This window comes from Mastigoproctus giganteus, chromosome 8, assembly GCF_048544385.1.
Source record: "Mastigoproctus giganteus isolate SK-2022 chromosome 8, ASM4854438v1, whole genome shotgun sequence".
NCBI lineage: Eukaryota > Metazoa > Arthropoda > Arachnida > Uropygi > Thelyphonidae > Mastigoproctus > Mastigoproctus giganteus.
This window is the reverse complement of record NC_143582.1, coordinates 198,841,651-198,855,184: the sequence shown is the minus strand read 5'-3', so window position 1 is coordinate 198,855,184 and position 13,534 is coordinate 198,841,651. Positions and strand designations below refer to the sequence as shown.

Genomic DNA, 13,534 nt, shown 5'->3' with positions numbered 1-13,534 from the left:
CCTCATGTGTGTATTTGAACAAGAGGCAAAATACTATCAGCATTGAGCTTGCTCAATCCATTCAAAACCTTAAACACTATAATCAGATCAAGACCACCCTTTCATTCCCTTCACTGTTCTTGTTGTCATTCTCTGCACCATTCCAGATGTACATCCTTCCTAAAATGAGGCCACCAGGCTTGTATGCAGTACTCAAGATGAAGTCTAACCATTACCTTATACAGTGTGATAATTACTTCTTTGTCAGTGCTAAGCTAAGCCCTTGTATATCAATTAACAACACTCCCAAGAGTTGATCTGGCAGCCAGTCTGTATTGCTCAGAGAACTTCATATCTGACTGCACAGTTACTTCCAGCTCTTTTTAATTTTCCACAAATATGAGTGTTGTACTATACAGTTGTTATGTTAATTTGGCATTACTGTTACCCATATGCAGTACATCTCATTTGTCAATTGTATTTTTGTATGGGTGTACCCTAGAACAGAAGTTTATCTCCACCTCATTGCTCTGTTCAGTTTTTACAGACTCTATCAATGTAAGGCCAGTGTGTCGTGTAATGAAAAAAAAAAATTCCATCCCGCACAAAATGGAGGGTCTTGTGCCAATTGAACTTAGAAAAAATGAAGCAAAGAGAAAAAAAAAAGTTTTTCATTGTGCATGGGAGAATTTAAGGAGAGTGATAGAACAGAAAAATTTTTGTCTGTTTTTTTTTTTTTTTTTTTTGGTAGTTGTTGGCGCATAGGCTTCTGTGGCCATAATGCACCTCCCAAGGTTTTTGCAGTACTCTGATTCAAGCCCGAGACGGGAATCGAACCCGCGACCTTTGGGTTGCCAGGCAGGCACTTTACCCACCCGGCTAGCCCGGTTGGCTTTTTTTTTGTCTGTGAGCTTGTGTGTGTGTGTGTGTGTGTGTGTGTGTGTGTGTGTGTGTGTGTGTGTGTGTGTGTGTGTGTGTGTGTGTGTGTGTGTTCTGTAGTGTAGTGTTGTGTATTAGCAAATGCACATGGTGGAAGAAAGCAAGCTTATATAGCATCAGCCAAAAAAAAAAAAAAAAAAAAAACCTTTCTCATTTCACCCATCCACTCGCTCCAAATGTTTGTCTCATTCTGCCTTGAATCTATTTAAGCTATCAACTTCTACAACAGATGGACGTTTGTCCCACCAATCAACCACCCACTGGCTAAAGGCAAACTTCTGCACATCTATCCTACAACTGTCTTTCCTCAATTTGAATTTATATCCTCTCAGGAAATTATTCTGAGCAAGAGGAAGAATCCCATCAACATTGAGCATGCTCAAATAATTCAAGGCTTTATACACCTCAATCAGATCACCTCGCAGGTGCATAGTCTACAAACACTATAATTTGCAAAACTTAAGCCTTTCTTCATAAGAGCAATCCTTTGTTCCATTCAATAATCTTGTTGCCCTTCTCTGTACTTGTTCCAGCAGCTCTACATCCTTCTTAAAATGAGATTTCCAGACCTGTATACAGAACTCAAGGTGTGGCCTGACCATTGTCTTATACAAGGGGATAATCACCTCCTTATCCCTGCTAGAAAAATTCCTGTATATCATTGACAAGACACCATGAGCTACTCTTGCAGACCGTCTGCACTACTCATAAAACTTCATATCTGCCTGAAAAATTACCGCAGGACCTTTACATTCTCTATCATAGTCAGTGTAGTACCACACAGTTGATACGTTACTCTATGATTACTGCTTCCCATATAAAGTACTTTACCTTTGTCAATGTTAAACTTCAGTTGCCACCTCTCAGCCGATCTGCTTAACTTTTCCAGATCCTGTTGCAGCAGCGTACTGTCATTAGTGTCATTAACAACTCTCCCGACCTTCGTATCGTCTGAAAACTTGAACATTAAGCCTGATATACCATCATCAATATCATTAATAAATACAGAAAACAACAATGGACCCAACACTGAACCCTGGGGACTCCACTAATAACATTAGTCCATGAAGAGTAATGTCCATTGATTACCACTCTGTCTTCTACTACTCAGCCTTCCCTTTATCCATAGCAGCAATTTGCATCCAAAGCTACACTGCTCCAATTTGTGCATCAGTCTTCCATGTGCAACAGTATCAAAAGCCTTTCTAAGATTCAAATATACGATATCAAAATTATTCTTTGCATCCAGTTCCTTTATGACCACATCACAGTATCCCAAGAAATTGGTCAGACAAGGCTTCCACCAAAACAAAACCATGCTGTGTCCGAGCTATAACTGAAGTCTTGTCTAGATGACCTTGCAGTGCTTCTTTAACCAGTGCCTCCATTAATTTCCCTGGAACAGAAGTTAAATTAACAGGTTTGTAATTACTTGTGTTGCCCTTTGATCCTCCTTTATGAATTAGGGTCGCATTTGCACATATCCAGTCCATGGGTACTTCCCTCGAGTCCAAGGAAGCTCTCATAATTAAGGCTGAGGGTTTGCTTTCTTCCTTTGCTGCCTCCTTTAATATAACTGGATAGATCCCATCCACCCCAGGTGCCTTTCTTGTATTTATCTTCAACAATTTCTCCTCCACTTTACTCTCAGTTATTACAAGATTCTCTAGCTTACTGCCAGAGCTGAATACACCTCTGGCATTCCCCTCGCTGAATAACTCCTCATGTGTGAATGTAGATGCAAAATACTCATTTAGTTTTTTAGCTACCTGAGCAGGATCATCAACAGTTGAACCATCGATATCAAGTGGACCATTCTGATTCATTCCCTTCCTTCTAGAGTTTACATAAGTAAAGAACTCTTTGCTGTTTTTCTTTGCATCCTTTGCCAAAAATTTCTCGTAATTTGCCTTTGCCTGCCTAACCTCCTTTGTGACTTGGTTACGACCAGCTTATATCTATCATAGGCTTCCATGTCACCTGTTAATTTATATGTATCCCATGCATTTTTATTCTCTGCCACATGTCTCATTAGTTCATCTGACATCCATTTAGGCCTAAACCTTGAAAAATATTTCTTAGTTGGTATGAAAAGCCTAGATCAATTCCCAAGATTAATTCTTTGAATGCTTCCCATTTTGAATTTGTTGTTGGTAATATCATCAGTTGGTCCCACCATTTAGAATTTAAATACTGTGTCAGACCCCATAGTCACCTTTACGAAAGCAAAAACCCTTCCCTTTACCACTGATGTTAGTTTTCTCAATTCCCAAGATTAATTCTTTGAATGCTTCCCATTTTGAATTTGTTGTTAGTAACATCATCAGTTGGTTCCGCCGTTTAGAATTTAAATACTGTCTCAGACTTAATCACCTTTACGAAAGCAAAAACCCTTCCCTTTACCACTGATGGTAATTACATGTTTGAGTAAATCCCACTTCAGCACACTGTGATCACTGCCACCTAGTGGTTCCTTTATCTGAAAATTCTTAATGCATGAAGAATCACTACTGATAATCAGATCAAGATTATTACTCCCTCTAGTTGCCTCCTGAACATGCTGCTGTAGAAAGCAATCATCCAATAAATCCACAAAAGCCTTGCTAGCGTGTGAGTGACCAACTCACAAATTCCAGTTAATATCTGAGAAATTAATATCCTCCATTATAAGATACTCCGATTTACTGGACCACTATTTCTCTGTACAGTTATTTATTATATATTCACCAGTGTCATTAGGCCTATAACACACTCCTACTGAATTTTTCTTACACAGTGCTTATGTCACACCAAACTGACTCAACACTGATCTGTCCAGCCATGTTGATGGCTGTACATCCTTGGATTTTATGTGTTTCTTAACTAATAGCATAACTCCTCCTCCCATCCTATCTTGTCTATCCTTCCTGTACACATTGTAATCCCCAAATTCCATTTCTGTATTTCTTATATTTGTGTGACCCCACGTCTCCGATATCCCAACAATATCCGCCTTTGATGTTTTGATGAACACTGCAAATTCGTCAAATTTATTTACCAAACTCCTAGCATTGGTGTACACGCAAGTATACATGCACCTGTTCCTATTCTTAGCTACCCTAACACAGCCCATGTATTTGCTTGTTCTGCAATGACTCCCAGTAGTCTCTGAAATACCCTGCACCTTGTTTTTCAGGCTGCTGATCATTCCAATAGAAGCAGCACAAGAATCACTTTCACCTCTGTCAGTGACTATTGTTAATCTATTAGTCTATATATCCCCACAAGCTAGCAGTTATTGGCCTTTTGGCTACCTGGAAGCTTTGGTAGACCTCCGCTTCCAGGTACTCGTCACTAGCTGCAAAAATGCAAGTCCCCAGCCCAGGGAAGCGAGAAAGAAAGATAATGAGCAAAAAAAAAAAAAAAAAAAAAAGGGAAAAAAAAGAAAAGAAAAATTTATGATAGGACATTTATCATTTTGCTGTCAGCTCAAGTCCCAGATTGGTGGTCATTAGTTCTAGTCAGGTTTAGGTGTCTACGTCTGGTGAAAACTTCCATAGCAAAGGCCCTCAGGTTGTCAGTAATCGTAATAAGTTGGTCAATATGGCTAGGGTCAAGGTTGGTCACAATAGTTTTCAGTTGTGCTCGCTGCTCTTCATATTGAGTGCAGTTGAAGATTGTAGGGAACCAGTTCTCTTTTTCCCCACTTCTGCATCGATCCATGTTTGAGAGTCCAAGCTGAAATAGCTTCTCATTATGGAAGCTGTGCCCCATTACCAGGAAAGATGCTTCAAGGCTAAGTGAGAACCAACTTCCCACTACTTTAGTCATTGTAAATGATACATCTGAAAGGAATCTTTAAATCACAGTCCTGAGGTTCGAGGTGTCCCATCTGGTCTGCCTGCTGGCTGAAAGACAAACTTCCGCATATCTATCCTACAACCATCCTTCCTCAACCTGAATTTATTCTCCTTGCATTTGTCAATGTTAAACTTCAGTTGCCACCTCTCTGCCCATCAGCCCAACTTTTCTAGATCCTGTTGCAGTAGCATACTGTCATTAACAGCCCTCCCAACATTCATATCATCTGCAAACTAGGACATTAAGCCTGATATATACCTTCATCAACATCATTCGTAAATATAGAAAACAACAATGGGCCCATGAGGGACTCCACTAATAATATTAGTCCCCAAAGAGCAGCATCCATTGATTACCACTCTGTCTTCTCCCACTCAACCAACCCTTTATCCATAGCAGCAATTTGCCCTTAATGCCATACTGCTCCAATTTGTACAGCAGTCTTCCATGTGCAACAGTATCAAAAGGTTTCCTAAAATCCATGTATATGATATCAAAGTTATTTTTTGTGACCACATCGTAGTATCCAATCAAATTGGTCAGACAAGACTTCCCAATAACAAACCCATGATGTGTCTGAACTATAATTGCAGTCTTGTCTAGATAATCCTGCAATGCTTCTTTAATTTTCCAGAATTAAAATAATGACTCCATTATTTTCCCCAGAACAGAAGTTAAACTAACAGGTTTGTAATTACTCGTGTCACCTTTTATCCCCCTTTGTGAATAGGAGATACATTTGCACATCTCCAGTCTGTGGGAACCTCTGAATCCAAGGATGCTCTTGCTCCCATAATTATGGCTAAGAGTTTGTTTACTTCTTTTGCTGCATCCTTTAATATAACTAGGTAGATTCTATCCATCCCAGGAGTTTTTCTTATGTTTAATTTCAACAATTTCTCCTCTACTTTGCTCTCAGTTATTACAAAATTATTTCGCTCCCTCTTAAGATCTGATAAGCTTCTGGCCTCCATTTTCCTACAGAATTCTTCATGTGTGAATGTAGGTGCAAATTACTCATTGTCTGTCAGCTACCTGAGCAGAATCATCGCCAATCGAACCATCAATATCATGTGGAACAATCTAATTCATCCCTTTCCTTCTAGATAAGTAAAGAACTCTGCTGTTTTTCTTTGCATCCTTTGCCAAGGATTTCTCGTAATCTACCCTCACTTGCCTAACTTCGTTTGGGACTTTATTACAGACTGCTTATATCTACCATAAGCTCAGTGGTGTAGCTACCATGTAGGCAGGCAAGGCAATTGCCTCCGGGTCCAGGCCCTTTTGGGGCCCGGTGTCTTTGGCTGTCTCCTGTTTTTGCAATTTTCATTAATTAAGTAGGAGCCCGAACATGTTCTTTGCCTCCGGGCCCGAAAAAGGGTAGCTACGCTAGTGCATAAGCTTCTGTGTTGTCTGATACTTTATATGCATCCCATGCATTTTTCTTCTCTGCCATGAGCCTCATTAGTTCATTTGACATTCATTTAGTCCTAAACCTTGAACAGTCTTAGTTGGTATGAAAAGCCTAATAGCTTCTGAGATTAATTCCTTGAATGCTTCCCATTTAGAATTTGCTGTTGGTAATGTCATCAGTTGGTCTGACTGTATAGAATTTAAAAACTGTCTGAAACCACTGTAGTCACTGTTATCAAAGCAAAAACCCTTCCCTTTACCCTTGATGGTAGCCACATCTTTAAGCAAATCCCAGATCAATACACTGTGGTCACTGCCACCAAGTGGTTCATTTATCTGCAGATTCTTAATGCATGAATAATCACTGCTGATAATCAGATCTAACAGCATAACTCCTCCTCCCTTCTATCCCGTCTGTTCCTTCTGTACATATTGCACTCCCAAAATTCGAATTCTGCATTCCTTATATCTGTGTGACACCATGTCTCTGATATCCCAATAATATCCGCCTTTGATATCTTCATCAGCACTTGAAATTCATTAAATTTATTTACTATACTGCATTTGTGTACATAAAAGTATACATGCACCTGTTCTGTTTGTTTGTTTGTTATTTGGTTTTTAGGATCATTAGCAACTAAGGCCATATTGCTCTGGGGATATGCAGTGGTCATTCCCTGACCTTTCCGTATCCTCGGTATTTGGTGGTCACGGGCTCGAACCATGGTCTAATCAATAAGCATGTGCTACACACTGCTCCTGCCCACCTGGCTACGGAGGCACCTGCACCTGTTCTTCTTTTTTTTTTTTTTTTGTTTGTTGTTGGCGCATCAACTTCTATGGCCATATTGCACCTCCCAAAGTTTTTGCATTTTACTGTGATCCAAGCCTGAGGCGGAATCGAACCCATGACCTTTGGGTTGCTAGGCAGGCACTTTACCTACCTGGCTAGCCCAGTCGGCTCCTGTTCTTACTCTTAGTTAGCATAACACAGCCCATGCATTTACTTGTTCCATGATGACCCCCATCAGTTCTTGAAATCGCCATCAATTTGCTTTCTAGGCTGCTGCTCATTCTAATAGAAGCAGTGCAAGAATCAATTTCACCTCTGCCTGCAGCTACTGTTAACCTATTAGTATGTGACTCTCTGACCCCCCAAGCTATCAGTTTACAAACCCACCTAACACTGCCTCGAAAGCATCAACAAATATTATTGCACCCTTTCTATTTAAGTGTATCCCATCCCTGTAGAAGCAATCTCTCTTATTAACAAGTACAAACCACACTGAGAAAAATTCTACCCCACGAGCCTTGCACAATCTCTCTCTGGCCGAATTGGTTGACAAGGCTCTCATTATATACTCCTTCCTATCATGTCTGGGCAGAATTGCAGACAACTTCAAATGTAACCCTAACTTGAAACTTTTATTCAACGTTGATCTGTACTTGTTAAGTAAGTCTGCAATTCTCCTACTCTTAATGTTATTAGTACCAACGTGTACAAGAATATCACCCTTTGTACCCTTAAAAGATGATATCTGCTCTATAACATCATCAACTTTTTCCCCTGGCAGACATACCTACAATTTGAGCATATATTGCAATTTATGGTTGAGAGGGAGAAGACAGAGGGTGGTAATCAATGGGTGCTGCTCTTCATGGACTAATATTATTAGTGGAGTCCACTGTTGTTTTGTATATTTATAAATGATATTGATGAAGGTATATCAGGCTTAGTGTCAAAATTTGCAGATGATACAAAGGTTGGCAGGGTTGTTAATGGCAGTGTGCTACTGCAACAGGATCTAGAAAATTTGGGCAGATGGGCTGAGAAGTGGCAACTGAAGTTTAACATTGACAAATGGAAAGTACTGCATATGGGTAGAAGTAACCCCAGAGACACGTACCAACTGTGTGGTACTACACTTAAGGTTGTAGAAAATGAAAAAGGCCTGGGAGTAATTGTGCAGTCAGATATGAAGTTTTCTGAGCAATGCAGACAGGCTGCCAGAGTAGGTTATGGGGTTTTGTCAATGATATACAGGTATTTTTCTTGCAGGGAAAAGGAGGTGATTGTCCCTCTGTATAAGGGAATGGTCAGGCCACACCTTGAATACGGCATACAGGTCTGGAAGGTTCGTTTTAGGAAGGATATAGATTTGCTTGAGCATGTACAGAGAAGGGCAACAAGATTGGTGAGAGGAATGAAGGGATCCTCTTACCAAGAGAGGCTTAAGTTCTACCAATTGCAATGGCTAGAGACTAGGCACCTGCACAGTGATCTGATTGAGGTTTATAAGGCCTTGAATGGGTTGAGCACGCTGAATTCTGATGGGATTCTTCCACTTGTTCAGATTACAAACCTAAGGGGGCATAAATTCAAATTGAAAAAAGACAGATGTAGAATAGATGTGCGGAATTTGCCTTTAGCCAGCAGGTGGTTAATTGCTGAACAAACTTCCATCTGTCGTTGTGGAAGTTGATAGGTTAAATAAATTTAAGGAGGAACTGGATAAACATTTAGGAATTGTTTTGTAATTTTTTTTTTTTTTTTTGGCTGATGCTGCATAAGCTCATACACTTGCTTTCTTGCATCACATGCCACTACTACTACAATCACTTCAAATAAGAATCAAAAGTAACTGTATTCAAAAGAAAGGAGAAAACGTCACTCTCATTTTGTCAGAGTGTCTCCTTCAAGTTTATATAAACTAATCATTCAGTGATAAATAGTCTCATATCATTAGTAATTTATGTTCATGAATAGCTTATTTTCATGAATGATCATGAGTGTTCTATCAATGACATACAGCAATTTTTCTAGCAGAGGCAAAGATGTGATTTTCCTATTGCGTAAAGCAATGGTTAAGATATATGTGGAAAAATTGCATATTGTTTTGAAACTTCATTTTAGGGAGAACACAGATCTGCTGGAAAGGGCAGAGAAAGAAGAACAAGATTAGTTTGGGCATAAAAGGATATTCTTATTAAGAAAAACTGAGATTTTGTAAATTGCATTATCTGGAAACTAAGGATCTGCACGATGACCTAATAGTAACATATAATGCTTTAAAAGTATTAATTAAACTAAATGCTGATGGCAACTTTACTATATCTAAAACAACAAACAAGGAGACAGAAATTCAAACTTGGAAAAAGGATGCTTGTAGACTATCCGTGCAGAAATTGCATTCAGCCAAACAGATTATTGGAGTAACTTCTACCTACTTACAGGCTTTGCTCCCTTGAATTAAGTTGTCAGTACTAATACTAACACTCTTTGGAGCTCAAATAGCTTTCGTGAATCACTATACCTATTCTCAAATAGGTATAGTAACTTCACCATCCATTAGGAAAGGTCTGCATTCAGTTCTCATTGCAAAATGTTGGATGCTTATCAAAATATGTACATCTTGAAGGACAACACAGCACTAAACCAATCTGTATATGTAACAACACTGTAGTTCTTCAAATAAAAATGGGAAATTTATTTTCCTTTTTAAAAATATTCAAAATATTTATAATCATTTCTCTGAATAATAAATTGCTAAACTCCATTATTTGGGTACCACTTGTCTCCGCACGATAGGTGTGGTTGTAGAACGGAGTGATTGTATGGTTGAGTTCTGTGATTGGGTGATTATTGTGAAGACATTTTCTTTCTGATTGTTTTGTGTTGTCGAGGTAGTGGGGGGGGTGCTTAGCTTAGATAGGGTGTTTATCCCTCCATCCCGCCATTTTAAAATCGGAAAAAAAAAAGAGTTCCCAATTTAAAAATAGCAGCAAGGAGGACAGTGGGTGGGGAAAGCAGTGATTGGCAGGTGCCATTCACTGCTTTGTTCCTGTCTGTTTATCAAAATATGGACTAGTACTCAAGATCTGAAGTTTTATCTAATAAATTTTACTTCTTCATCTGAATATGGTATACTGTTATTCATGCATTTTCAAAGGTCCAGAGGGATGGGGTGCTTCCAGCTAAAGTGCCCCTAGCCATAATAAAAAATGAAGAGAGACATGAAAGTGAAATAGGACACAAAAAAGTGAGACATAATTTGAATGCACTGTTTTATATTTTTTATTAATAAATACTTTCCTAGCAGTGTTCTGAACAAATGTTTTAAATTATTAAAGAAAAATCTATTTTAAAAGCTATTTGAAGCACCTCTCCCTCCCCCCATTCTGATTGACTTTGGGTTTATTACATTTACAAAATTTAATAGCTCTCTGATTTGTTCCAAGGTTTTTTGCTTTGCAAACATATGAACTCAGGGGTTCAGATCTGGTGAGTATGGGCTTGGCACACCCAGGGTCCTGAGCTGGATATCATCATTCTTCTCTTTCTTGGTAATTCCCTTCTACTTCTGACTCTTGTTCTCTCTCTCTCTCTCTCTCTCTCTCTCTCTCTCTCTCAGGGTAATTCAGAAATTTTTTTTTTGGCTGGTGCAGCATAAACCTCAGGCTTCCTTGCACCATATGGCTAATGATAATAATAGTAAATAGCACACATTGTATAAATTGAACACAAGATATTAATATGTTATGTTCTGTGTTATCTTTACAGTCTTCTTGACACACTCAACCCTTTACATACCCATGAACTGGAACTTATATTATTCTGTTTGGTGATGAAATACTTTCTAATATAAAGTAAGATTCTTCTGCACCCAGATAATCTGATACCTGACAATTCACAAAAAATTAACTGAACCTTAATTTCATTTAAAAAAAAAAATTTTAATATCTACTTGTCAGCAGTACATTAGCTCGAGGAGGTATATTCACTAACAGCGGCGGTCCCAAGAAATGGAGGAGCTAAAGCAGTTAAAGGAAGGGGTTAAGGCAGCGCTCGGAGAATCATCATGCTTTAATATGCTGAAAAAACACACTTTACTCCAATGTAATTAAAATGAGTCGATTTTAACAATGAATCAAGGAGTAAAAAGTTGTTGTAAAGAGAGCACTGTCCGTTCACAGACCTCTTTTATATATAGTCTATATATAAAAAAGTGAATATAACACCTATGCAGCTGACAAATACCTAATAGAAAATCTCACTAGTCGCCATAGCAACAGCGTCACGCCATTAAAAACATTACAAAAAGTAGACGTGTATAAAGAGTAAAGCTTACCTAGTGAAGAATCGAGTGGGCTTCCGTCTCACACAGCAGTATGTTTACTCCCTTAGGACTCAACGCTAGCATTGCAACTTCGTGACCGTTCTACACCTCTCTGATAAACACCTGTAGCCGTTGATACCACAAATACAGTAACGGGCGGAGAATGGACGGCCTGACGCCATTTATGACTGTTCACGTGAATCTAAGCCTTCCATGAGGGGCATTTACTAAAAGCTTCATCGATTTCTTTCACGATAAATTGTTTTAAATGCTGTTTAATAAACGACCGATACTCACTACTTGGGATCTTCATTGCGCATATCATGACATGTCCAATTAAAAGCCCTTTAAATCAACATATACAGAAAGTATAAGTGAAGGCTGGATGATACAAGAACTCACCGGTACTACATAGCATCATGGTACCGGTAGAAGCTAGCTGTCAAAATCAGCTGTATTGATTCTTTAGATGGCGCTTCTTGAGGATGTATTTTACAGAGTATTTATCTATCTTTCTTGTTATATTTGATAATACACTGTGATATCCATTTTTATTTATATGCGCTATTATTAGCCCAAAAAATACGGTTTATTATAAAGTGCTTAAAATGTGTCCTCCCTCTAGTTAGAAATAAATTTTTCTTAAAAGATGTCGAAAGTTCATCGACCGCAAAAGACCTATATATATTTATTTCAGTCAGACCAAGTATTTTAGGTGAAGGGTGCCAATAAAGCTCATTTACATTTGTAATTAATGCACAAAATTCATTTTGTGTCGGAACTAATGATTTCTTCTACCTGATGTTTTCATATATAAAAATAGTTTTCATATATATATATATATATATATATATATATGAAAAACACTTTGGAAAACAAACTTCTTTCACTCCCCTTTCCCTCGCCTTTAGGAAGCACGCTTCACTATTTAACTTGGAGATTCTAAATCAAGATCGTCATCTTTTTAAAATGATTTTTAAAGTACGGCCAATTTCAAAAAAAAAAAATTTGAGAATGGGACTTCAGTAGTGGCAGTGCGCATTCCAGCGTGTCAGAGTGTTCACGGAGCGCCCATTAAGAGGTTTCTGTTTTCGACTCCAGAATATCTGGTCACCTTAATCACTCTGTACGTATTACTGCATACAGCAAAGGAAGAAACTAATTTTCATAATTTCATAAGCATCAATTCATATTTATTTACTATTCCTCGGCCCCAGGCTCTGCAAAATTAGCCAATATGAGAATATTTGTATGTAAGATGAATATACATTCCATAAACACCTGAAAATTTCTTAGTGCTACATTCTGACAAATTAGATAATTTTACGGACATTTACAATTTTAGCTGTTTATTATTTTTTTTTCATAATGTCAGAATTGCAAATATAAAATTTTATGTTCATAACTATAATAATTAATTTTTAAGAATTTTTTTGAAGGAATTTTTGTAAAACCATCCAATTTTATTTTTTAGAAAAACACACTTTCCAGAATTCCGTACATCATTTCCTCCTCCTGCAGAGTTGTTGACGAAAACAAACGAATGAAAACAGTTTCTCTTGCTTATTGACAGTAATTATCCGCACTCCGTGCTAATACGAGGGCACAAGATTCCAAGTTGAGTAAACATTCGCTTTGCGTCCTCCCATGTGTATTCCTCATAAGAGAGAATGCTATATACGGTTGCCAACTCGTAACTATAAACTGCCTCTAGACAATGATAAAAAAATAAAATAAAACAAACACCATAAATCTCCAGATCTTTTTTAAAATATAAAAAATAATGATAAAGTTAATAAATAAATAAACCCACCAACGTACCTTTTTTCCAGCTCTGTTTTCCTTCTTTGCAACGATATGATTAAGTAGGTGTATATTTTAATTAGTGCTTATTAAAGAAGACACTTCGAATCTATAAGGTCTATTGATCATACACATAATAGATTCATGACCGATTTTTTTTGTCATAATAAAACACCAGTACACAACACAAAACTAGTACGCTTTTATATATTAGCCTGACAAAATCGCTGAGAGCAAAGGTTTTAAACTTGTCAGACAGCTAAGACAACGATTGATATAATGCGTAAGAGTACTACAAGAATGCCGCTTTCTTGTTTTCTTAAGAACATTGAAGTCCTTTAAAAGGCCTGTTATAGAATTATCAAAACTTATTTTTTATTTTCTTTCTTTTTTTTTTTTTTGGCTTCGAATGATATTCTAACATCTATAGAAATCCTTGGACG

The 13,534-nt window shown here is 37.8% G+C and overlaps 1 protein-coding gene across 1 annotated transcript in view; it reads right to left on the bottom strand.

Moving 5' to 3' along the window:
* LOC150082161 (uncharacterized) overlaps positions 1 to 11,551 on the bottom strand; it is a 184,577-nt gene extending 173,026 nt beyond the window's left edge. The window contains exon 1 of the mRNA XM_090380441.1: positions 11,301 to 11,551. The gene's annotated coding sequence lies outside the window, so the exon portion shown is untranslated. The remainder of the gene's footprint in view (positions 1 to 11,300) is intronic.
* Positions 11,552 to 13,534: the final 1,983 nt, after the last annotated feature.